Below are 26,524 nucleotides of genomic sequence, written 5' to 3'. Positions count from 1 at the left end.
AAAATAGCCAAAAAACAAAGACTGGGAGAGCTCAAGAAATAAGACACTGTAAGCCTGCTCTGTGAAATTTGAATGTGTGTTGTATTAGGAATAACCATATGATGAATCTGAATTTGTGTGGTTTCTGCTCCTAAAATTCTGAAGAAAGAAGAATAAAGATTTCTGAATTTGCCTTAAACCACTCCCAAGAGGACCACAGGACACCACTATTACTGGTTTCAAATACTTCATTATAAAGGAAAGTTATAAAAAGTCTTATAAAAGAGTGGGAAACAATCTGTGTGGCAATGAACATCATACCTATAGGTAAAGATGTTAGATCTAATCTTCAAGAATTCACTCCTTCCCAGTTTAACTTTGTCCTTCTGGCTCATTCCGGCCCAACTTCTTTAGTTCACCTCAGTGTTTTCTTCAATCATCCCTCTGACCACTGCTATCTTTCTTGATGGTGCTGTGTGCTAATTCACTTCATTTGTGCCCAACTCTTTGCAACCCAATGGACTGTAGCCAATCAGGCTCCTCTGTCTATGGGATTCTCCAGGCAAGAATACTGGAGTGGGTTGCCATGCCCTCCTCCAGAGGATTTTCCTGACCCCAGGATCGAACCCACATCTCTTATGTCTCCTGAATTGACAAGTGGGTTCTTTACCACTAGTGACACCTGCTAAGTCCTATCTTTCTCTTTACTATGAGAAATACTTTTCCAAGTCCTGGAATTTTCCTTTTCTTTGGAAATTTTTAGATAGTAAGCCTGCCAGTACCAATTATCCTGTTGTAATCACTTACCTCTGTTTTCAAAGCATTTTCTAGATACATAATACGATGTTATGTGCATAAAAGATACTCATTATTTCCAAAAAGACCATTAGGCTGATTTGTAAAGTGCCTGAATAAATGGAGCTCTTATAAGAACACCAAAGTTCTACAGCAACAGATTCTGGGTAAACACATTGATAATAATTTAAACAGTAGGTACTCAAGGCTGGAGTAGTCCACACACTACTTATTTTGAGTAGCAGGAATCGAGACATAGCCAGCGTCATAGTTTACTGAGGTGGGAGCAAGGCTGGGGAGGAGACTGTGGCTGGAGGAGATGGAATCCCAGGATGAGCCAAGTAAAACTTTAAGCTGAGTCCTTGATTTCTCAGTGGCAGGTATGGTTTAGCAAATAAGGATTACCCTTGGAAATGTTTAATAAAAACAGCCTGTTCTGTACAGCTCGGTGGTGCTAGGAAGCCCTTAGTGTTGAATATAGTCAAGCATTGCATTTTTGGTCCAAAAGCCTGGGCATTCCTTTTCTTTCTTCTTTTTTGATATTCAATGTGTGTTCATTTATTTTACATTTATAAAAGAAATCCCCCACCCTCTACCCCATTACCTCCAAAACAGTCTCTTTCTACAAAATTTAAAAATCGAAACCAAGTGAAGATAGACAAGTGACTTTCAGTACAATTACTTTTCAATGTAGCTGTCCTAATTAGAGTTTGCATTTCTTACAAGTGATTTATAGGGAAATCCTGATTACTGGCCAGAAGGAAAATTCCATATTACAAGTTAGCAAATTCTAGTATAAAAATAGTCTTTATGTATTGGAGTAGCCTTTCCGTTTACATAGGTCTCAGGTCAGTCTACTGACTGCATAGTACACTAATGTCTCAGGGTCCTCTCTTTGAGGACCTCTCTTTGAAAAATGACTCATTCATCACAGTTAAAGTAGCAGGGCAACTAAAATGACAAGGGCTAATGTTCACCTCGAGGTTATCTAGTGTCCGCTCGAACCCAGAGTTTAGCGAAGAGCTGGCAGTCAAAAGGCATTTGTGGAATAAATGATGAATGCTGACGGTTTAACCTGACCACTTTATGTGTGTACTGTGCAAATTATTCAGTACATCCTAACGAAGTCAGGAAAGCAGAAGGAGGTATTTTCCGAGACCTTTCCACATCTTACCTTCATTTTCATGTTTGAATGTTGCTGTTCCTATTCCTTGTGTTTACATATATATTGCAACATAAAAAGCAAAGGCAAATTTCAAATAATTAAATACTATCCCCTTGAGGAGCTAGGGAATCACACCCCATCTTTTTAGGGTGAACTGTGCATAGTGACACCTTTCTATAGGGTGTACCATAAAAAGAGGTAAAGATACTTGACAGTGGGAGAAAGCAGACAAACACTCCCTCAGACCAGAGATGAAGCTCACCACATCAGTAGTGATAAGTCTTGTCGATGGTATGTACCCTTGACAGATGGAGTGAGAATGGCACTTAATACTTTGTCATCTTCCTCTCCAAAACCTGTAACCCCAGTTCAATCATAAGAAAAACATCAGATGCTCTAAATGACAGGATATTCTACCAAACACTTGACCAGCCCACTTCAGAATTTTCCAGGTCATGAAAAATAAGGACAGTCTGAGAAAGTCACAGTATAGAGGAACCTAAGGAGTACATGTAATATATATGACCAGTAAATATAATGTGGTATCCTGAATCTGGGATAGAAAAAGAAAAATAGATAAATAAAACAGAAATCTGAATAAAGCATGGACTTTAGTTAAAATTCACTTAGTTAATAATGTATCAGTATTAACTAATATATCATTAGTTAATAATGTATCAATATTGTGACAAGTTTATCACACTAATGTAAGACCTTAACAAAAGGGTGCACCAGATGCTGGGTGTATGAGAACTGTGCACTGTATTTGCTACTTTTCTGCAAATTTAAACATATTTTAAAATAAAAAGCTCACTTAAAACAATGAAAGACATAATCTCAAGTCAATTTTAAGAGGAATTGAAGAGTCTGCCTTTTCTCTGCCTACTATTTGTAGAATCTGGTCACGTGGACCCTATTTTTAGATGCTGTCTTGAGTTCTGATTCCTGGATTTGTGTGTGTGTGTGTGTGTGTGGATACACTCACTTTGTCTTGTGCAAAGTAGTCACTGTCTAATATTGTTTGGCAGATGCCCATTTAGATATATATACTCTCTTTCTATTTAGTAAATAACATGAATATATTTTGAACAACATTACGTAGAATTTTCCTAGAAAATATTATAACGTATAACTTGAGCATTCAGAATGCTGCCTGAAACATTTTGGACAACGAATAACAGTAAATGAAGTAAAGAACAAAATACCAGATTAGGAACTTGAAACACACCTTACTCTGTGTCTGTCACTATATATTTCTATGTAACTGGGGCAAATCTGACCACATCTCTGAGCTTTAGATATTTAGATATTTTATGTCAAAATGATACATGGGGATTCTGTCATTCAACTGGAGGTGGTGCTCATCAATGCTCATTCTAATTTACTGTCAGTTGATACAGGTCCTGAGTGTATATTTGTCATGATTCCTGGTTCTAAAAAAAAAAGGAGAGTTAGTTACTTAGAGGGAAACAGAAATTATATTCTCAAAGCTGAAGCTATAAGCACAGACAACTAACCCTTTATCAGCACCAGAAATGGAAACACCCATACACACACCATCCACCATCATCACCACTGGCACCACCACCCACGCTGCTTGAGAAAATTGACAGGATCATCAGATTCTTTTTCCATTCCTCCTAACTTGTTGAAAAGTTTGAGGTGCTAGATGCTACAACCTGCTATTTGTCTTTGCCTAAAGAAAACAGGGGTACAGAAATTCTATTCTGCTTTCCTGCAAAAGTCTGTGTATGGAGGCTGTATGCATGTGCTAAAACATATAGTCTAGTCCTTAGATTTACTCTTTGGTGGTGAAAAGTCAACTACCTTCTTTATTAATGAGGCATCAGGAGCTGATACAGTTGCTTTTGGGCTGAACTTTCATTGTCCTAGTTGCGAATTAAGAGTCTGATGCCTTCGTTGATTTCTGTTAGAAGCAGAGAGCATGTTATCTTCCTTAATGTAAATTGCCACTGAAGAAACTGCTGTGGGAACAGTTGTTTAACACAAGTGAAAGCAAAATTTCGTTTAAGAAAAATCAAAGAAGTAATTCACCAATGATTCCCACAACTCTTTGGAGAAGCTTTGGGCAGCCACAGTAAGTTTATCATGTTGTTGATACAGACAGCAATCTAAACCACCCAGGGGTCTGTGGGAAATCAAGCCCCAAGGGGCGGAGCAAATAGGCGCTTTCTGGGAGAAATTCCCAGGCAACTTGTGAGTGTGGTTCTAAATGAGACTGGTGGGAATTTCCACAGTAGACAGCACTTTTAGGGGGGCAGGGCAGAGGAATGGGAAATCTCTCTCTTCTGGAGTGGGGCTAAGAAAGTTTCTTATGAGCAAAAACTGAGCACCCACAAGTTGGACTGGCTTCTTACAGCCAAGTTATAAATGATTGATTTTATCAAGAAAAAGAAACAGTGTCTCTTTGCTAATCTTTGTAATGGGGGAGGGGGGGTTGTATAAATTTGCATAAAATATTATGTGGGATTAGTGTAGCCAGCCAGGAATTGAGCTCCAGGAGCCAAGAGGAGAATCGGAGCTCAGCCAACAGGAGAAGCGGGATATGAAGTGGCTGGAGCTAGCCAAGCCAAGGAGGCCAGCCAAACCTGAGCTACAGTAACATAGAAAGGAGAAGTGAGAGGCTGGCTCATATGAAGGGTGTTGCCATTGTTGTCTGTACACTACATTTTCACCTCCTCTTTTTCCCCAATAATATTCTCATCATTTTCAAGATTAGTAGAATATATGATTACTAATGGAACTCCCCTGGTTTCTCAGTGGTAAAGAATCTGCCTGCCAATGCAGGAGAAGCCAGAGATGAGGGTTCAATCCTTGGGTCAGGAAGATCCCCTGAAGGAAGAAATGGCAACCCAATCCGGTATTCTTGCCTGGAAAATTCCACGGGAAGAGGAGCTACAGTCTGCTGCTGCTGTTAAGTCACTTCAGTCGTGTTCGACTCTGAGCAACCCCATAGACGGCAGCCCACCAGGCTCCCCCATCCCTGGGATTTCCCAGGCAAGAACACTGGAGTGGGGTGCCATTGCCTTCTCCGAGCTACAGTCTATGGGGTCGCAAAGAAGCATACAAGACTGAGTGACTGAACACACAAACACACACACACACAGAGGGCATCAAAAAGTTAATCTGCTTTTCAGGTTCAGTTTGGCCAAGCTGGTCTGAGAAGAGAGGAGGATGGGAATACCAGTGGCCCTCCAGCCCCATAACTGCTGGAAGGCAGTAGGAAGGGCTGAGTGTAGAAGAGGGAGTCTGCATTATTTACTGCAGAATCCCATGTTAGAACCAAAATACTTGCTCCCAGAGAGTCCATAAGTTTTCACTTTGGCTTACCCTTTCCATGACATCATCCTTGGTCTACTTTCCCTAGAGTTGGAAATGGAAGCTCCCAACACTCACATCAGGACAGGCCTGATTCTGTCTTCTCAGCTCCACTCTTGATAATTGGGTTGCTCAGTCATATTCCTATTGGGATAAAAGCACAAGGAATTGATTGAAATGAACACATTGGGACCACACACAAGAGGTCACTTTGCCTAATCTGGTCAGATTCTGAACTCGCACCTATGGCGCCCCTCCAAGCCCCCAGGATGGTCCTGGACTCCTGGTGAAGACTCCAGGCAGGAGCCAGTACCCCACGCCTCAAGACAGAGTGCCCCTTCTCACAGTCAAATAGCTTTATTTTCTCCTCCCTGGGCTTCCCCACGCGTTCTCAACACGGAGGTCTAAACTGAAAGGACCCCAACCATCTGTCAACAGCAGCTCCTCCAGGACAGAAGAAGGGAGCCACCCCCTGACCGAGCCAGTAGGAACTGCCTTGCTCCATCTCAAGAGGGATAATTTCTGGCTTGACTTCCAACCCTTTCTGCACAACACACACAGTGTACTAGTGCGAGAGGCGAATCCCAGCTCAGAGGACCTTATTCTAACCCGTCCCCTTCCTGGTGTGCCCCCCTCGCACACACACAAACATGCAGGCACCCCAAGCAGAAGCAGCCCCCCACACATTTAGCAAATGCTGTGGGGGCTTTGCTCTGCTGAGAGGAGGGTGACATTCTTTTCACTTCCAGCTGGAGTGAGACTGACTATCTTCTCGTAAACACAAACTGAGAGATTCTTGTTTTTTGGAAAGAGGGTGACGTCTGGACTTTCTCCCTAAGCCATGGTGGTGGGAATTTCCCTCGTGGAAAAGGGAGTCTTGCCAGTCAGGGCTGGCATTACAAATGCCTAGAAATGGATATTTCCAACCAAGGTCCCTTTGTCTGAGACTTTTTTTTTCTTCTAGCGCTACTCTGGGGAAGCCTACCTATGATTTGCTAAAGTCCATTTTCCTGATTGGGGTGCTTTCTGGTGACCTAGGACACAAGAAACTCATGAGTTGCCTATGAAACTGCCATACACCCATCTTAATAGCCTGTGTGCTAGCCCAAGGGTGTGTTTGAAGGGAGGGTGGGCTACACAACCATGTATTGAGAACTAGGACATTTGTTGATTTGTTTTTCTTGTAATTCTTGTGACCATTTTATGAAGTACAATACTATTTTCATTTTACAGATGTAGTATAACTTCCCTAAAGCAAGTAGCCTAATGAATTCTAGTAAGTTCTAGCCAAGTGTTCCAAGCCAGGTCCCTCTGACTTTAAAGCACAGGTTTTTGCTACTGGGACATCAGTCTTACAAAGTCTTAGAATCCTGCATCCCAGAAGATGAGCTCTTAGCCTGGATGCACTGCCTGTGTCTCCCACAGAACCAGAGCCTAAATTGCAGACACAAAGTCTAATGCTGCCAGGGAAGCGGACTTATTTTCAGTCCTAGAAGATGACTAATATTTCGACTGCACGTGGCTTTTCCATCCTGTCCCATCACAGATAATAAGAGCTACGGGAAGTGAAAGAAAAGACTTTTTAACGATTTAGAAGGATAAATAATTATCTTCATTAAAACTTCAAATGTAGAAGGAAATTTTCTACATTAGCTTTTGTATTAAATTTCATGCCACCCAAATAATCACTCTAAGAATAATCTTCTATACCTGCTTTTTTATTAAACTTCATCATCTCTAAATAAGCATATAAACTCAAGTTTAGTATTAATTGCCAACATCCGCTGGATCATCGAAAAAGCAAGGGAGTTCCAGAAAAACATCTATTTCTGCTTTATTGACTATGCCAAAGCCTTTGACTGTGTGGATCACAATAAACTGTGGAAAATTCTTCAAGAGATGGGAATACCAGACCACCTGACCTGCCTCTTGAGAAAACTATATGCAGGTCAGGAAGCAGCAGTTAGAACTGTACATGGAACAACGGACTGGTTCCAAATAGGAAAAGGAGTACATCAAGGCTGCATATTGGCACCCTGCTTATTTAACTTCTATGCAGAGTACATCATGAGAAATGCTGGGCCGGAGGAAGCCAAGCTGGAATCAAGATTGCCGGGAGAAATATCAATAACCTCAGATATGCAGATGACACCACCCTTACAAGGAACTCAAAAGCCTCTTGATGAAAGTGAAAGAGGAGAGTGAAAAAGTTGGGTTAAAGCTCAACATTCAGAAAACTAGGATCATGGCATCCAGTCCTATCACTTCATGGCAAATAGATGGGGAAACAGTGGAAACAGTGGCAGACTTTATTTTGGGGGGCTCCAAAATCACTGCAGATGGTGATTGCAGCCATGAAATTAAAAGACGCTTACTCCTTGGAAGGAGTTATGACCAACCTAGACAGCATATTCAAAAGCAGAGACATTACTTTGCCAAAAATGTCCATCTAGTCAAGGCTATGGTTTTTCCAGTGGTCATGTATGGATGTGAGAGTTGGGCTGTGAAGAAAGCTGAGCACTGAAGAATTGATGCTTTTGAAGTGTGGTGTTGGAGAAGACTCTTGAGAGTCCCTTGAACTGCAAGGAGATCCAACCAGTCCATTCTGAAGGAGATGAGCCCTGGGATTTCTTTGGAAGGAATGATGCTAAAGCTGAAACTCCAATACTTTGGCCACCTCATGCAAAGTGTTGACTCATTGGAAAAGACCCTGATGCTGGGAGGGATTGGGGGCAGGAGAAGAAGGGGACGACAGAGGATGAGATGGCTGGATGTCTTCACTGACTCAATGGATGTGAGTCTGAGTGAACTCCAGCAGTTGGTGATGGACAGGTAGGCCTGGAGTGCTGTGATTCATGGGGTCACAAGAGTCAGACACGACTGAGCAACTGAACTGAACTGAATTTATATATTCTCAGAGCTGTGCAAAAGTGATTTATCAAAAATATTTGAAAAATGAAAGATAAATACATAGGACTGGTTGACCCTTAGGTTATCTATTCCCTTCTTCAAGGAAGTTGGGATCTGTAATTGAAAAGCTGGTTGGGATGGTACGGAGAGGGAGTTGGGAGGGGGGTTCAGGATGGGGAGCACGTGTATACCCGTGGCGGATTCATGTTGATGTATGGCAAAACCAATACAATATTGTAAAGTAATTAGCTTCCAATTAAAATAAATAAATATAAATGCTAAAAAAAGCTGGTTGGAGGCAAGACCAGATTCCTTCTTTAAATGTGAAGGAGCCGTAAAGTCATTAATCTTCCACCATTTATCCATCTTATTCACTTGTTGAGGCATCATCTACTCCCCTTCCCGGTACCAAGCACCCGGCTGGATGATCTTAGCATCAAGTTCCATCACAGGAGGCAGAGTAGCAAACATGGACAGGCTCAATGATAAAATAAAGAAGAGAAGCATCGAACCCAGTTCCCAGGACCCAGAACTGTTTTAATCTTAGAGACAGAAAATAACTCCGATGCTTCAAATTGAAAAGGCACAGATAACATTGGTAATCCTTTGTGTAACCACAAAGATAATTTTCCACCGATTACCCCTAAATCAAAGGTAATATAATTATGGCTCTGCCCTTGATTACATCACCTCAATGCCCCTTTTAAGATGTCTTGATTCCTTTCCTCCTACCTTAAATATATTTTTGGCCAGGCAAAGCTCTTATCAGTCTCTCTTGGGTTCTCTCTTCACAGTCACTTCTCCAGTTGACCTCTGTTTTCTCTATGCTTGCTCTTTGGCCTTGTTATATGAAAATCTACTGTTGGCAGGCTTCTGTAATAAATAATGGGCATATAAAAATATGAGTGTCACTCACACAAAAAATTGGGAGTTTACCAAAGTTTTACGTTTGGTTTCCCTGGAAAGCTGCAATTAATTAAATGAGTCTGTCATTAAGTGGTAGTACTAGTTGGAACTAGAGAAGGAAATGGCAACCCACTCCTGTATTCTTGCCTGGAGAATCTGATAGAAGAGCATGGTGGGCTATAGTCCATGGGGTTGCAAAAGAGTTGGATATGTCAGTGACCGAGCACACACCCACTATTTGGGACATACTGTGAATTTTACATGAATTTTTTTAAAATCAGTGGTTAGAATGAAATAATAATTAAATAAAAATGTAAAATGAGCTTTTCATGAATTGATTATACAGTAGGACATAGGGAACCACTGCTGTCTAGATCCATGAAATTTCAGACAATTTTAGAAAGACAAAAGGATTTTTCTAAGATTCATCCAACATTTAGCCCTTGTTCTTAATATCTTATAATTCCAAGAAAATGTATAAAGTATTTTGATACCATTTCAACATAAAAGATCTCTGAACAAAGTTTTACAGAAGTTTACAGAAGTCACAGAATAAATTGATCTGTGCATACTTGTCCTGTGGTACAATGCTAATATGCTAGAGAGTTCAATGGCAGTAGTGAGGAAGTGCGTATCAGACAGGGAGGGTAGAAGTGCTATTTTTCTGCTGATGAAAATAGGAGTAATAAGCAGTTATGTGTCTTTGAATACTGGTGCACATGCATGTAAAAGTACACACGTGGGTGTGGAGACTAAGTCCCTGTCTGTAGAATTACTCATTCTATAGAAGAGCAAAAGATTGCAAGAATGAGGATTAAAATAAACATGATTATATTTTTACACTTGATTTTTTGAAAAACATGCTTTATTCTGAAGAGTTTATGTAAGTTAATTTCATTATATTTCTGACACATGGGGATTTGGTTATTTGTGTTGTTCATTGTTTCTGGAGCAATTTTCCTGTCTTTATTAGGTTGGTGCAAAAGTAATTACAGTTTTGGACCCTGAATTTTAAATCATTGTAACTAGGCTCAAACATGTTTGCCAATGAGAAATAAGTTTATTTATCCCAGTAGCATAAAAATCTGTGCTTCAGGATTCAACAAACTCTTAGAAAGCATTTCCTTTGACCTGCTGGTTGTGGAGGCACTTTCCTTGCAAAAAGTTGTTGAGGTGCTTGAAGAAGTGGTATTCAGTAGGTGAGAGGTCAGGTGAGTATGACAGATGAGGCAAAACTTTGTAGCCCAATTCATTCGACTTTTGAAAGATTGGTTGTACAGCAGGTAGTTGGACATTGTCATGGAGAAGAATTGGGGCCTTTCTTTGACCAATGCTCACTGCAGGCATTGCAGTTTGCAGTGCACCCCATCAAATTGCTGAGCATATTTCTGAGATGTAATGGTTTTGCCAGAATTCAGAAATCTGTAGTAAATCAGATCAGCAGCAGACCACTAAACAGTGACCATGACCGTTTTACTTGGTGCAAGTTTGGCTCTGGGAAGAGCTTTGGAGCTTCTTCTCAGTCCAACCACTGAACTGGTAAATCTTGCACTTTTCATCACACATCACAGTCTGATTGAGAAATGGTTGGTCGCTGTTTCATAGAATTTACATAAAATAAGAGAACATGACAGTTCAAAATGACAATTTTTGGATTTGCAGTTGACTCATGAAGCACCCACTTATCGAGTTTTTTCACCTTTCCAATTTTCCAAATTTTCCAATTTTTTCAAATTTCCAAATTTGAAGCATCTGCTTCAAATGCTGAAGAATTGTAGAATGGTGGGGGTTGAGCTCTTGGACAATTTCTCATGTAGTTGTAAGAGGATCAGCTTCGATGATCATCTCAGTTGGTCATCAACTTCCAATGGCTAGTCACTGCACTCTTCGTCTTTAAGGTTTTATGCATCAACTTCACTGGTGCCTTGATTAAACATTATTTCTGGGTGTTTCAGTATAAGATTAGCATTTGAATTGGCGGACTCAGTAAAGTATATTGCCCTCTTCAATGTAGGTATATGTACACACTCATTTATTTATATTTATATATATATATATATATATATATATATATATATATATATATTTAAGTACATATCTCACTGGTTCTGTTTCTTTGGAGAACACTTACTAATACAGTGGGCTCAGAAAAGTCTTTGACCATCTTTCCAACTCCATCATTTTACCAATAAAGGAAATAGGTACTAGAAAAGAAAAAGTTAACTCTCTAAGTTTACTGGTGAACACAAGATTATCATTCCATCTATCTATTGCTTAATCATTTTATTTTACTGCTACATCCGTGTTCTGCCATTAATATAATTGCTGAAATGATAGCACACTGATTGGCTGATGCTTTCAAAGAAGACCCCAGAGAGATGAAGGAAAAGCAGAGAACACCTTATCTAGTAGGCAACGGACAGAAAAATTTTTTTCAACCAGTGAGCATCCATGGACAATAAACAGCTGGAGAAGAAGGATGAGGAGGAAAGCAAAACTATAGGGTAGAGATAATCACTGCATCCCCCAGGGATCTGGTTAAGAGGTTGAAAAGGGCAGTGACAGGATTAACAAAGGTTGGGATGACTGAGTCTGGCTTTCTTTGGGGATTTCCAGTGCATCTATTCTGAACCTTCACAGTTGGAGGGAAGTAAACGCCCAAACCCAACAAATGTTCTAAAAGAAAGTATTCTTAGATAAAGAGTTGAAATGTCTGTTACCTTGACAGAAACTGGAATTGGTTGGATTTCTTTTTTCTCTTCAAGATTGAATGTTATACAAGAAATCTAAAATGATGTATAGTTTTTTTTTTTAGGTGAAAAACCTGGGGTCTTCAGGTTTTTATTTCAACAGTCAATAGAGATTGCCATGGGACTCCAAAATAGCATAACTGTGAGTAATGGTCTAGGACATTGAAATGTTTTGACTTGATGCTTTTTTGCTTTTCTACAATATGCAAGCAAAGTGTTTTGTTGGTAAATTGGATTTTAATTTATGTTTATTCTTTGCCACTAACATATTATAAGACCAGTAGTTTTCATAATTTGAGAGAGTCAGGACACCAGATATTTGCTATGTAATTTTTTTTACATACTCAAATGCCTTTAGACAAAACAAGAACCTAATTTAGCCACCCACTAGCCATGAAAGCATCTGGGGCACATATTTTTTCCATGGGGCCTGGATGACTGCTTTTTGGTACTTGTTTATTTGATCTGGGAAAACACAGCTCACAAACAGCATCTGGATTTCAGAGAAGGTTCCTATATTTGCCCCCAAATTCTCCCTTTCAGTCAATACTATCCAAGTGACTCATCTGCAAGGTCAGAAAGTTGAGTTGCTCAGCAGAGACTGAAATGCAAGATTCTCTGGCCAGTTCCTGTAACCACCAAACCCCACAATCTCCTCCGTGGGTGTGCGGCCTGGGAACCTGCTCGGGGTTTTGCCAAGACCACCAGGAGTTGGGAAGAAAAGCCAGATCTTAGAGCCAAAAGCGGGCAACACAGACCTGACAAGGGTAAGAGGGACCCTGGAGAGGTTCACGAACTTGTTTATTTTATTTAAAGAGTTCCCTGTTAACTAGGCCGAAACTAAGGTGGGATAGAATGGGGAACTTTTTTTTTTTTTTTTCATTGAAAGGTGTGACTGAGAACTTGCAATTTTTGATGACATGTTTCTCCCTGAGAGATCTTCACCATTTGAGACACTGATGAAAAGCTGTGGAGCACTGTTTTCTGAGGTCTCCAAGAGAAACCCAACAGTTTTAACTTATTTCAGCTCCAGTGGGGCAAGTAGCTCAGAGTAAATGAAGAAATAAACTGCAAGTGGTGTTTCTTGAACAGTTGAGCAAAGGTGAGACAAGGCGAGGCTCTGAGTGTGTTAGCTTGACCTGTAGCCTCTGAGAAGCTGGAGAATTATAGCGTCTCTGGTTTTTGCACAGTCTCTTCATTTCCTTTATTGAATAACTTCTGGAAACAGGCCATCTGCCTAACTTGAAGTACCTGCCACTGTGATTTTTAGCAACACCAGATTGAATTCCCTAGCTGATTTATTATATTGCTATTGCGTCATCAAGACATATCTCTGCAGAAAAGGAAGGCTCCAAGAACATGGAGACTTTGAACTGTCACTTTAATGAATGCATAGATAAGGCTACACAAAGTTAAAAAAAAAGTCAACTCGTTTTTCAAACAAGCACAGTATTTTGTGACCCCATTGAACACTTAGGCTTCTCTTACATTTTTAAATCTTTTTTATTTGTTTCTTTTTAATTTAATTCTTGATATAAGGAAGAAAAACTCTAGTTATTCTGCAATGTGTGAAGTCAAGGTCTAGTTATATCTACAAAATATTAGGTATAAACATTGTAAATCTGCTAAGAATTGAAAAGTATTATTAGGGATTGCACGCCCGCACATGTGTGGCCTTGGAGCCGTATGCATAGCTGGTGTGCCCTGGTGTGTGTCTGCTTCTGCAGCCAAGAGTGTCCTGAGCAGGAGCCCGCTTTTGTAGACATCTCTGTGGTTTCAGAGGGCTTCCCAGGTGGCACTACTGGTGAACAGCCCGCCTGCCAATGCAGGCGATATAAGAGATGCAGGTTCGATCCCAGGGTCAGGAAGATCCCTTGGAGGAGGAAATGGCAACCCTCTCAAGTGTTCTTGCCTGGAGAATCTTGTGGACAGAAGAGCCTGGCAAGTGATAGTCCATAGGGTTGCCAAGAGTTGGACATGGCTGAAGCGACTTAACACACATTATGTTAAGAGAATACATAAAACAAAATCTAATACTTATACAGTGACAATTTCATAGGGACATATTTTCAAAACAGAAAAGTAAAAAGAAAACCTTTCCTTATATCTTATAAGTAATATCTAAATGCTGCTAACTTTCAACAAAAAGACTCAATATTTCAACCTCTGGACTCTTTCTTCCATACATTAGATGAATCCCATATGCTAGATTAGATCCCTTTGTTCTTTTCTTTTTTGCTTCTCTGACTTTTTCTCCATCTTTTCTTTCCTTTTTCCTTTTTTCTTTGTCTCAGTAATTTCTCCCCTGTTGACTCTAGGGCATTGTTTAATTTATTTATTTTACCCTAAATAATAGTGCTTCTTTTGTCTTTATATAACATTGTATTTTTGAGACTCACAGCTTTCTTTGTCATCTTAAAATAAATTCATAGTTATAGACAAGATCTATGCTTGATGTAAGTATCCTCCAGTTTTGAAGAAATGTGCATATCATTCAGAAACCTAGTTCAAATTTCTCTCAAATCTCCCCAGTGCTTTTATAATGAAATCCTATCTATCCCAAAGCTAGGTATCTTTTGTAACAGCCATGGTCCAGCTCTGAATGAAAATGCTGCTGGAGAAAAATTAGAGATGAATTTAGCCAATTTAGCCTATAAAGAAATTCCATACCACAACATTTCCTTCCTAGCATGTTCATATTAATAAATTCTCAGGATTAAGGAAGGCAGTGTTGCAGGTTGGAACAAACATCGCTTTTGGAATAAACACATCAAACATTGGCTCTGCTACTCACCAGCTCTGTAATCGTGGTTGAGTTCATCTCTGTCTGCCTCAGTTTCTTTATAATGCCTACAGTGGTGAAGATCAATGAGAAATTGTATATGCGGTATTAATATCACTTAGTATGTCACATAGTATGCTTAATGGAGTTTTAACATGATGGGGAAATATTTTTAATTGATGGTGAAAGCAATATGCCACCACCTTAAATAAGTCACATTAGCTTAAATAGCGTAACAAGAAGGCATACTTTTTACAGATTATATTCAACACAGGTAAAATTTTTCATTTCATTGAATTTTTCATGGAGACAGTGTCTTAATTTGAATTTCAGCTGAATTAACTCGATTTTTTAACTCTGGCTTTGAGAGGTCTGGTACTTTGTTCTGGATACTAGCTTTTTTATGAATAAAGTCCACTTCCTATAGTGGTCACTAGCTGGTTGATGCTGACAACATTAGCCATTATATTGCACCATTATATTGCACTAAGCCCATTGGCATTGCAATAGTGAGTCTCTGGGGACTCTATTCCATTATTTCTCTAACTCCTCAGGAAAACCTACCTGAGCCCATTCACAAGCCTGATCTAGTAAATCCGAATGTTGTAAATAGAGCCCCCAAATCTGCCTTTCTCCTGTTTCCAGATGTTATGGATGCATTAGAGAACCATAATGAAAGTTATAATGTGACATTCATCAGTTTTATTATCAGCTCCAGATCCTTCATGAGTCTATATTTTTGAAGCCTATACAATGTATACAATCATGTGCTGAGTACAACTTAACTAGTTGTCAACATCTTCATGGAAATGTTCCCATCCCCATAATATAGGCATGTATCTGCTAACCATGATCAGACGTGTCTGAATTCCAATGAGAAAGTTGACAAAACTTAATATTGGACACTGTGATGACCTTGCCTTGTTTTATTCTTGCTCAAGTGTTTAAGAAGCACCACTTGCTGTTTATTTCTTCATTTTCTCTGAGATGCTTAACCACCGATAATGGATTAAGTTAAAAGAGTGGGTTTTCCTGGAACCTGAGAAAACTGTGCTCCACAGCTTTTCATCAGTGTCTCAAATGGAATAACCAATAATGAAGAGTGTATATAACTTCTAAGGCAAGAGAAGAAAATATTCAACCCTTATAAAATCAAGAAGAGAGAAACAAGGAACTCAGAATAGACAGAACAAATACTTCTCTTTGAATGAGATGACAAATTTAAAACTGAATGTAAAAGCAATTTCCTTGAATTTAAGTGAATTAATGCAAATTAATTAAACTTTCAAGTGGGATTTTTTAAATTAAAAGAATGAACAGAAGCCATACAGCATATAATTCTTCACTATATTCCTTACTACAGTTATGCTAGGAACCAATAATAAAAAGATAACTGGAAAATCCTCTTATGATTGGAAATTAAGAAATGTACTACTAAATACCCTATGGGTCAAAAGAAATCCCGGTGACTATTAAAAAATGTTTTGATCCAACTGAAAATGAAAATACAATTCAAACTTTGAATTAAAAATTACAATAAAAATTTGGAAAAAAAAAATTTTTTTTGGAAATTTTTTGACCCAACTGAAAATAAAATTGCATTTCAAATTTGTGAAACGCCACCAAAATACTCTACTTAGAAGTGTACAAGATTGGGTACATTTATTAGAAAAGAAGAAAGGTTGATGTATGAGCTGGCATACGTCTGAAAAAATTAGAATATCCAACTGAACAAAAAGAAAGTAGAAGAAAGAAAATAATAAAGATAAGAGAAATTAATGAAACCACAAACAAAATGTAGAGAAGGCCACTAAAGAGATACATGTATACCTGTGGCAGATTCATGTTGATGTATGGCAAAACCAATACAATGTTGTAATTAACCTCCAATTAAAATAAATAAATTTATATTAAAAAATATTAAAAAAGAAAATGAAAAAAAAAGAGAGATTTCTTTGAAAAGCCTAACAAAATCAATAAATGCTGGACGAGACTATCAAGAAAATAGGAGAGAACACACAAACAAGCAATATAAAAAATAGAAAACAGGCAGCAACTGTTAAATGTCCTGAAAATATCTGAAAAACAATCATCAGATGCAAAGAAAGGGTGTCTGAGGTTTGCTTTAAAGTAATGCAGGGGAAGTGAATAATGAGAGGACTGAAGAGGAAACAAATTGATCATGTGTTGAAAACTGTTGAAGCTGTGAGAAAGTACATTGGTGTTCATCATATTATTCCCTCTAATTTGCTATAAGGGTAGGATTTTTCAGAGAGAAAGCAAAGAGTTGGAGGGAAAAGGAGAGAAAGAAAGAGAGAAATGAGAAAGAGGAGAGAGAGGGTGGCAGAGAAGGAGGAAGGAAGGAAAGGGAATTGCCAGAGTATTATTTGTAGAATGTTCCAGTTTACATCATTTTCACTGGTATCCTAACTCTTTTTTTCACCTGAGCTTTCCTTTTGTAATAAATTATCAGTTTTAATACTTGCAGTAAAATAATTTCTGATGAATTCAGTAGAATTTCTTTTTTGTACTTTGACTCAATGCCATTGCTTTATCTAGTTGTATGTGTAATATATGTTCAGTGAACCAAGTTCTGACTATAAACCTGATGATGATAAATGGCAACCTGCCACTCCTTTTGCTAACCCTGACGAGCCTAGCTAACACCTTCCTCCACAGGAAACAAGGCAGGCACTCGCTGATAAAGTGAGGTGCACTTTTCAGGAAAGGCACCTATGGGCTGACTCTGGGCTCTGGTGAAAGTAGGGGACTATTCAACACCACTGCCCTATCAGCTTCTTGGTGTTCTAATGAGCTGTAATATGACTCAGGTGTGACCTATGAGATGCATGAAATGGACAGGCTACCAGTGGTAGAGTCTGTGAGGCAAGTGAGAAATTACAGGTTAAATGAGGAATTTATGTGGGAAAACAGCTGTGTAGCCCTGCCATAAAGTGTATAGACTAGAGAAACCTAAACTATCTTGCTACAATGGTTTTCATTTATTGAATGGAGTAAATCTGTAACTGTATGCTTCCTTTATTGTTAGGTAATGCTTTCTTATTTTCTAATCTTTTGAATTTTGAACTTTAAAATATTTAGTAAAGATTAAGTATGAAATTTCAGTTCCTCAAGAATATTGCTGATAAACGTGTTACTTACACAAAATGTTAATTTACATTTACCAGTCTTTATAGGAGTCATGGCATTATTCCTGATGACACACACACACACAAAGACAGAAGACACTTATACTTCTAAATTAATAGTTATTTTAAGAAGGCTATTCTTGCATACAAAAACTAGCCAAAGCAGTTGTAGATATATTTACATGCTTCGTGCTTCCCTGATAGCTCAGTTGGTAAAGAATCCACCTGCAATGCTGGAGACCCCAGTTTGATTTCTGGATGGAGAAGATCCCTTGGAGAACAGATAGGCTACGCACTCCAGTATTCTTGGGCTTACCTTGTGGCTCAGCTGATAAAGACTCTGCCTGTAATGTGGGAAACCTGGGTTTGATCCCTGGGTTGGGAAGATCCCCTGGAGAAGGGAAAGGCTACCCACTACAGTATTCCAGCCTGGAGAATTCCATGGACTCTATAGTCCATTGATTGAGTCACAAAGAGTCAGACACGACTGAGTGACTTTCACTCACTCATTTTGTGAAGCAGCGCTTTTCATTTAGATCAAATGACTGCTATAATTACTTCCATTCATTTTGTTAAGATAAAGTTTCTTGTGCACATATGAAAATGAAGTGACAGCCATGAATATATTGTCTCCCTTATTTCAATGAATACCCAGATATGTAAGCACTCTCTTTATATTAGTGCCATCAGATGCTTCAAATAGAACATCAGTTGATTTCATAATGCTTTTGTTGCTTACACAGAATCAAGTGCTTGGGAATTCATTTATACAGAAGCAAATGCTTGGATTTTCCTTCTGTTGAAAGTCAAAATGGGACATTTTTGTGAATGCTGTTGTAACTTTCATTTGAAAAGCCAATATTAAAGACAAAAGTATTTGCTTTTGTGATAAATATACAAATTTTGATGAAGCATGATGCCAACATAAGGCAATAGCCTTACTAAATTTCAAACGTGTTAATCCTTGATTTGGTCTACACATAATTCATAATTACATCCCAAGAAGCTGCTGTTCATGTGTGCTACGTTGCTTCAGTTGTGTCTGGCTCTGTGTGACACAATGGACTGTAACACTCCAGGCTCCTTTGTCCATCGGGATTCTCCAGACAAGAATACTGGAGTGGGTTGCCATGCCCTCCTCCAGGGGATCTTCCCAACCCAGGGATCGAACTCATGTCTCTTATGTCTTCTGCTTTGTCAGGTAGGTTCTTTACCACTAGTGCCACCTGGAAATTCATAATTACATCCAAAGAAGCTGCTATATTCTACCAATTGAAATGAAAACTCTAGTTGTCAGTACTCAGGATGTATGCAAATTTCAACAATAAACTTAAAATTTTGAGATAAAATTAACACTGAATATTTATATGCTTACACATATGTAAACTTAATAATAATTTAACCTCAATGGCCTACAATGCTTTTTAAGTTCTTGATAAATAAGACTCCAAAATTTGGTTTTATTTTTATCAGAATCAGTTGGAAACCTCTAATGAAAATATTCACCAAATGGAATAGCATAAAACTTCAACTCTCAGAGTTACTAATTGTAATTAAGTGACAAACATTCAGACAAATATAAATATATTCCTTTAAAAAGAAGGAAGACTTGGAGAAATAATTTATTAGGAACTCAAATAGTGTATAAGATTTAGCATTAAAATATTGCAATTGAAATTTGTAAATTTTAACTTGTCATAAGAATCTTTTGATGGAGTTTCTACTTCTAATTGGGTAAATTTATGTTCTGAATTGGAGTGGAATGAAATTGAAAAGGTCCGAAATTTTACAGCATGTGAATTTAGTGAATGCTCAAAAGAGTCAAAACCATAGACAACTTGTTTGATGAATTCTTCCTTGCAAAAATATTTTTCAAAGACGTGTACTCTGAATTGAAGAAAAAAGACAGAACTTGTGAAAATATTTAGACTGAAATATTTATGTATTTCATTATGAAAAAATAATAAAATTTATTCCAGGAAACTACTATGAGCTTTGAGGTACCTCAACACCTGTAGAAAGAGTATGTTCTTAATTTAAAATATTTTGTTTTACAAAAAATATCAACTGAAATTGTCAACAGTTTCAAATTTAGAAAGATAAAATCTATTTTGAAAACACTGCAGGCAATTATATGAAAAAATTAAGGATAATAAGAAAATATTGTAAAAATTATATTCTTCAGAAAAATATCAGTAATACAATAATGTCAGTGATAAATACAGCCAAGAAACTAATTAAATGATATGAATATTTACTAAGAACAAACATTTTGTTCATTTTATAATGCTTAGGAATTGAATATAAAGATTTTTTTTGCATTAATGAAAATAGATAATGCTATTTATATTTTGTAGAAAGACTTTTATTTTAAAATAGACTTTCAGTCATTTTATAATTACACCAAAATAATGAAATCATTTTATAAGTACACCACAATAATGAAATCAATATAGGTAAATAAATATAGAAATTCTATCAAAAATAAAGAATTTCAATAATTTGTAGTACTCTTCTCACTCTCAAGTGTTCCAGTGGGATTATGAATCATATGGTTGCTATAATCATAAACAACTTAAAGAAACAGAGGTTGGAAACTTAACATTACACACTTTTACAAGTTTCCAAATATAGCTGACTTACCTAAAAACATAGTTACCAAAGATGAAGGAAGGAATTGAAAATGTAAGCAATACTATCACTGTTCCCTGTAGTCAAAGCTATGATTTTTCCAGTAGTCACGTACAGATGTGAGATTTGGACCATAAAGAAGGCTGAGCATGGAAGAATTGATGTTTTGGAATTGTGCTGGAGGACTTTTGAGAGTTCCTTGGACTGCAAGGAAATCAAACCAGTCAATGCCAAAGAAAATCAACCCTGAATATTCATTGGAAGGACTGATGATGAAGCTGAAGCTCCAATACTTAGGCCACCTGATGGGAAGAGCCGACTCATTGGAAAAATTCCTGATGTTGGGAAACATTGAAGGCAAAGGGAGAAGGGGGAAGAGTATGACATGGTTAGATAGCAAACTCTGGGAGAGAGTGAAGAACTGGGAAGCCTGGCATGCTGCAGTTCATGGGGTCGCAGAGTCAGACACAACAGTGATTGAACAGCAACAATACTCTGTAACAGCAAAAACTACTCTGTAAATAAATACCTTCCTCCAAAGAAAATCCTGGAGCAAGAACAATTACCTGTGAATTTTAGCAAATATTCAGAAGGAATGATGTCATTTTTACACAAACGCAGAGAAAAGATGGAAAAGCTTCCAATTTTTATTTATAATGCCAGTATAATATTTATGACAAAACCTGATAAAGGCAATATGGGGAAAAGAATTACAGACAAATCTAACCGTGGTAGCTGAGCTGGTAAAGAATTTGCCTGCAATGTGGGAGACCTGGGTTCGATCCCTGGGTTAGGAAGATCTCCTGGAGAAGGGAAAGGCTACTCATTTCAGCATTCTGGCCTAGAGAATTCCATGGACTGTATAGACCATGGGGTCACACAGATTCAGACAAGACTGAGTGACTTTCACTTTCACTAACTCCTGAATATACAAGCAAAATTCTTAAACACTATATTAGCAAAGCCATACCAGGATCACCAATTTGTATTGTATCAGGAGAGTAAAACTGGTTTAACAGTAGAAAATCAACTAGTATACTTTACCACATTAATAGAATTATGGAGAAAAAAATCTCGATATTAACAGAAACACATTTGAAAAGATTTAACATATGTATGATTTTTTTTAATTCCTAATGAACTTTGAATATTAAGAAGCTTTCTTAATCTGATAAAGAGTATCTTTAAAACCTTCAGCAGACATCTTACTTTATGATAATAAATTTTGAAAAATTTTCCTTTGAGATCAGAAATAAGAATAATATGGCCACCATCACCATTTCTACTCAAAATCATAATGTTCTATGAGAAAAATAAATAAGAAGTATAAAGACAAAAAAGGAAGAAATCAAATTCTTATTATTCACAGATGATGTGATTATATAAAAATTTTACAGTAATGCCTTTTTTGTTATTGTAAAAGCTATTTTACAATAATAGCTTTTAAAAATTGCTGGGTAAAAATTAATGTAAAAAAAACTGTTGAGTCGTGTTCAATTGCAATTGACAGAAAGGGAAGTTGAATTCTTTGAAAGATATCCTTACTATAGTATCAAATTGTCAGATTTCTAGGGGTAAATCTAAAGAAAGTTTTATGAGACTTCTACATAGAAATGTACAAAGTATATAGCAGAAAAATCAAAGAAAATGGAATTCAATAAAAGGATATATTATACTTATAGAATGCTAAAATTAATATTCAGTATGTCAGTACTCCCCAAATTGATTTTGATGATTTAATGCAATCCCCTCTCCAAAAACTTCTAAAGTTTTGTGGGTTTTTTTTTTTTTTGGAAAATTTTGGTGAGTCTTAAAAAGCTGATTCTAAAATTTCTATTAAAAGATTAAGAAAATCAAGACTGTCCAAGAATCATCTGATGGAAAAGCATATAAGTATTTGCTCTCCCAAATATCAGATTATATCAGACTCAGTTATAAAGCATCAGTAACTAAGACAATGTAATACTGGCTCAAGGACCAACAGTTAGATCTATGAGAAAAAGTAAGGAATCTATATAACTAAGGAATCTGTATCAATCTCACCCAGATGTGGATTCTATATTGAAGACAAAGGTGGCACTGTACAACTAAGCAAAAAGTGATATCTCTTTAATAAGTAGTTCACATAGTAGGATATACATAAAGACGAAACATCCTCTACCTTAAATTGCCTCCAAATATCTACTTCAGGTAGATTGTAGACCTAAATGTGAAAGGCAAAACAGCAAAGTTCTAAAATATAAGAGACAAGGGAAAGAAGGATTTAATCAGCAAGTAAAAAGCACTATCCTTAAAGGAAAGAATTAATACAATGGAATATATTAAATTAAAAATGTATATTCCTCAAAAGATATCAAGAGAATAGAAAAAATAAGCCAGGGAGATGAAGAAGATATTTACAGTCCTAAAACTCACAAAGGGTTCATATCCAGAAAATAAAGAGAAATCAGTAAGAAGATGGTCCATTCGATACAAAAATACCAAAATAATACTTCATAAAAGAGGATATACAAATGGCCAATAAACAGAGTGAAAAGGCTCAGTGTCATTGTCATCAGGGAATTGCAAATGTAAACCACAAGCGCAGTATCATTACACACTTGCCAGAATGAATAAAATGAAAAAAACAAATAACAAATGTTGATGGGCATGTAATAATTGGAATTCATTGCTGGTAGAAGTGTAAAGCATATAACTACTTCCCAAAACTGGCAGCACTTATTAAAACTGAAATCTCACATATCTTATAGTCCAACAATTCTACTCCGACAGAAATGCAAACACATTTGCACCAAAAGACAGGTACAAGAAAATTCACAGCAGCACTCTTCATCATAGCTTCTAACTGGAAACTCTCCACATGGCCAGTTATGGTATATTCCCCCCAGGGATATCTATTCACAGTTGAAAATAAACAAACTACAGTTACATGCACAACTTAAATGAACTTTCCAAATATATTGTTGAGTGAAAAATGTTAGATACAAAACAATATATGTTTTATTAATGTAATACAATGTTAACAATCAGGACTCTCACAAAGAAAATAACTAGATGTTTTCTAGATTACCAAGATATATCAAAGTTTTTAAAAATAACTCAGAAAAATACAATCTTCTTGATTATTGAGTAAAAATGACTCTTTCACTTTGATAAAATCAAAAGTAGAGCTAAAAGCAAGGGATAAATTGGAGTTTGATATTGACATGTACACAGTGCTTTATTTAAAATAGGTAATCAACAAGGAACTACTACATAGGACAGGAACATTGCTCAATATTCTGTAATAACTTAAATTGGAAAAGAATAGATACATGTATATGTATAACTGAATCATTTTGCTATACACCAAAAACTAACACAACATTATTAATTAACTATGCTCCAATATAGGCTTCCCTGCTGGTTCAGTGGTAAAGAATTCACCTGCAATGCAGGAGATACAGATTCCACCCCTGGGGTCAGGAATATTCCCTGGAAGAGGAAATGGGAACCCACTCCAATACTTGTGCCTGGGAAATCTCATGGATGGAGTAGCTTGGCAGATTTCAGTTCATGGAGTCACAAAGAGTCGCTGCAAAATAAAAAGAAAATTTGTAAAACACCTAGTACTTAATAGTGAGCAATGACACTCAATAAGTGGGTGATATAATTGTTGTGCTATCCTTATATGTTTTAACAGTTAAGTTCATAAAAAGGAAGAGAACTAGTATTCTCTAAGTCTACTATGCTTCAGTTACTATGTCAGCCAACTTCTATATTTTAATTCAGTCCACAAAATAATACTGAGAAAAGATAATTTCTAGTTAATGGTATTAGGGAAGCATATTATGGGAGAGATTAAATACTTGTCAAAGATCAGACAACTTGTTTTGCAATAAAGATCTCTTTGGGATAAGTAACTGGAGTGTCACTTCAGCTCAGTTCAGTTCAGTCAGTCATGTCAGACTCTGCGACACCATGGACTGCAGCACGCCAGGCCTCCCTATCCATCACCAACTCCCGAAGCTTGCACAAACTCATGTGCATCAAGTCCATGATGCAATCCAACCATCTCATCCTCTGTCATCCCCTTTTCTTCCTGCCTTCACTCTTTCCCAGCATCAGGGTCTTTTCAATGAGTCAGTTCTGCACATCAGGTGGCCAAAGTATTGGAGTTTCAGCTTCAACATCAGTCCTTCCAGTCAATATTCCGGACTTATTTCCTTTAGGATTGACTGGTTGGATCTCCTTGCAGTCCAAGGGACTCTCAAGAGTCTTCTCCAACACCACAGTTCAAAACCATCAATTCTTTGGCACTCAGTTTTCTTTATGGTCCAACTCTCACATCCATACATGACCACTGGAAAAACCATAGCCTTGACTAGATGGACCTTTGTTGGCAAAATAATGTCTCTGCTCTTTAATATGCTGTCTAGGTTGGTCATAGCTTTTCTTCCAAGGAGCAAACATCTTTTAATTTCATGGCTGCAGTCACCATCTACAATGATTTTGGATCCCAAGAAAATAAAATCTGTCACTGTTTCCATTGTTTCCCCATCTGTTTGCCATGAAGTGATGGGACCAGATGACATGATCTTCAAAGGCTTTGGTATAGTCAATAAAACAGAAGTAGATGTTTTTCTGGAACTCTCTTGCTTTTTTGATGATCCAACAGATGTTGGCATTTTTATCTCTGGTTCCTCTGCCTTTTCTAAATGCAGCTTGAACATCTGGAAGTTCACAGTTTGCATACTGTTGAAGCCTGGCTTGGAGAATTTGGGGCATTATTTTGCTAGTGTGTGAGATAAGTGCAATTGTGCAGTAGTCTGAACATTCTTTGACATTGCCCTTCTTTGGGATTGGAATGAAAACTGATCTTTTCCAGCCCTGTGGCCACTGCTGAGTTTTCCAAATTTGCTGGCATATTGAGTGCAGCATTTTCATAGCATCATCTTTTATGATTTGAAATAGCTCAGCTGGAATTCCATCACCTCCTTTAGCTTTGCTAGTAGTGATGCTTCTTAAGGCCCACTTGACTTCACATTCCAGGATGTCTGGCTCTAGGTGAGTGATCACACCATCGTAGTTATCTGGGTCATGATGATCTTTTTTGTATAGTTATGTGTATTCTTGCCAGCTCTTCTTAATATCTTCTGCTTCTGCTAGGTCCATACCATTTCTGTGTTTTATTGTGCCCATCTTTACATGAAATGTTCCCTTGATATCACTAATTTTCTTGAAAAGACCTCTAGTCTTGAAGAGAAGCTCTACAGGGTCAGCAAAAACAAGACCAGGAGCTGACTGTGGCGCAGATCATGAACTCCTTATTGCCAAATTCACACTTAAATTGAAGAAAGTGGGGAAAACCACTAGACCATTCAGATATGACCTAAACCAAATTCCTTACAATTATACTGTGGAAGTGACAGAGAGATTCAAGGAATTAGAGTACCTGAAGAGGTACCTGGTACAGTGCCTGAAGAACTATGGACAGAGGTTCATGACATTGCACAGGAGGCAGTGATCAAGACCATCCCCAAGAAAAAGGAATGCAAAAAGGCAAAATGGTTGTCCGAGGAGGCTTACAAATAGCTGAGAAAAGAAGAGAAGTGAAAGGCAAAGGAGAAAAGGAAATATATACCCATTTGAACGTGGATTTCCAAAGAATAGCAAGGAGAGATAGGAAAGCCATCCTCTGTGATCAATGCAAAGAAATAGAGGAAAACAATAAAATGGAATGTCACTTATCTGGCAATAAAATTTGATATCTTCTCCATGTGTTTCTGACCTTTTGTTTTATAAAACAGTCCCCGTTTTTCAGGGTCAGCAAAATTCTCAGGTTCCACTTCTTCACTTTGGTTTACAGTTCTTGCCTTATCTGTGTCTGAGCAACCAATCCCTTCCCAAATCCCAATCATGTCCTTTTGAATCCAAACCCACAATTAAACTAGTCACTTTTGGGGACTGGTATGGGTTGGTTCCAGAATCTTCTACTGATACCAAAATCCGTGGATGCTAAAGTCTCTAGAAGTCAAAGAGTCAACTGTAATAAGTAGAAGTGAAATGAATAGAAGTAGACATTCTATTAGGAGCTTTTTATGTGTCCTGCTCTAGGAGGTCAGGGTAATTGGCTTCA

The 26,524-nt window shown here is 37.6% G+C and overlaps 1 long non-coding RNA gene across 3 annotated transcripts in view; it reads right to left on the bottom strand.

Annotated features, from left to right (window-relative positions):
- Positions 1–3,232: 3,232 nt before the first annotated feature.
- LOC112446617 (uncharacterized) overlaps positions 3,233–26,524 on the bottom strand; it is a 36,421-nt gene continuing 13,129 nt past the window's right edge. The window contains exons 3-8 of one of the 3 annotated variants that reach the window (XR_009494612.1): positions 23,833–23,980; positions 14,639–14,694; positions 8,921–9,061; positions 5,291–5,422; positions 3,767–3,866; positions 3,233–3,372 (exon numbers count right to left, since the gene is read on the bottom strand). This is a non-coding gene — a long non-coding RNA (uncharacterized lncRNA). The remainder of the gene's footprint in view (positions 3,373–3,766; positions 3,867–5,290; positions 5,423–8,920; positions 9,062–14,638; positions 14,695–23,832; positions 23,981–26,524) is intronic. The other 2 variants (XR_009494611.1, XR_009494613.1) reach the window with 2 other exon arrangements.

Source organism: Bos taurus, chromosome 5 (assembly GCF_002263795.3).
Source record: "Bos taurus isolate L1 Dominette 01449 registration number 42190680 breed Hereford chromosome 5, ARS-UCD2.0, whole genome shotgun sequence".
In the NCBI taxonomy this organism is placed as follows: Eukaryota; Metazoa; Chordata; class Mammalia; order Artiodactyla; family Bovidae; genus Bos; species Bos taurus.
Note: the sequence above shows the minus strand (reverse complement) of the source record. Positions and strands in the feature narration are given on the sequence as shown.